This window comes from Trachymyrmex cornetzi, unplaced genomic scaffold, assembly GCF_001594075.2.
Source record: "Trachymyrmex cornetzi isolate Tcor2-1 unplaced genomic scaffold, Tcor1.1 scaffold247, whole genome shotgun sequence".
Classification (NCBI taxonomy): Eukaryota; Metazoa; Arthropoda; class Insecta; order Hymenoptera; family Formicidae; genus Trachymyrmex; species Trachymyrmex cornetzi.
In genome coordinates, this window is record NW_017297134.1 from 25,968 (window position 1) to 26,702 (window position 735).

Genomic DNA, 735 nt, shown 5'->3' on the forward strand with positions numbered 1-735 from the left:
ATACATATATATATTTATATACACATTATATTTAATTTTTTAAAGTACAATTATGATAGCAAATTAATGATTTTAATTTTTGCATTTCACTTCATTACGTTCATTATGCGAATGAGAAAAAGAAGTAATTATTTTATATAATTATCATTTCGTGATTAGGGTATGATCGTTACACGTCCCAATTTAAATGCATTTTTACATGCATAAAAGAGTGTTTTATGTAACATAAATAGATTTTCCATGTACAAAGCTGTCTTTACTACAGATAAATTACTTATACGTTTTGTTCTCTTTTTTTTAATAATATTCGCAGTATTAATCGAAATGTCTACCGTCCAAAGTGCGTTTAACACTTTTTTTTAGATTTATTTTATTTTCACACATTTGTTTGTGATTATTTTACAGATTTTTTTTTTTTTACATGATCTGCAAACTCACTGTAGAGTAATTTAATATTAATATAGTATTAAGGATAATAATTGTAATAACAATAACAGCAGAAATGATAATAACGATAATGATGATAATAATTGTATACTAATAGTAAGCATGTAATACAAAATGAAAATGTACATAAGTCATTTTTATACGAATAGCACATTCGTTATTTCTTGCTATTAAATCGATAGTACAACGATCGTATTGAAGAAAAGACATGCATTTTTCACGTTTCTGTATGAATAAATCGCTAATAATACAAATACAATACTCAAATTTTTGGAACAAGAACGACAT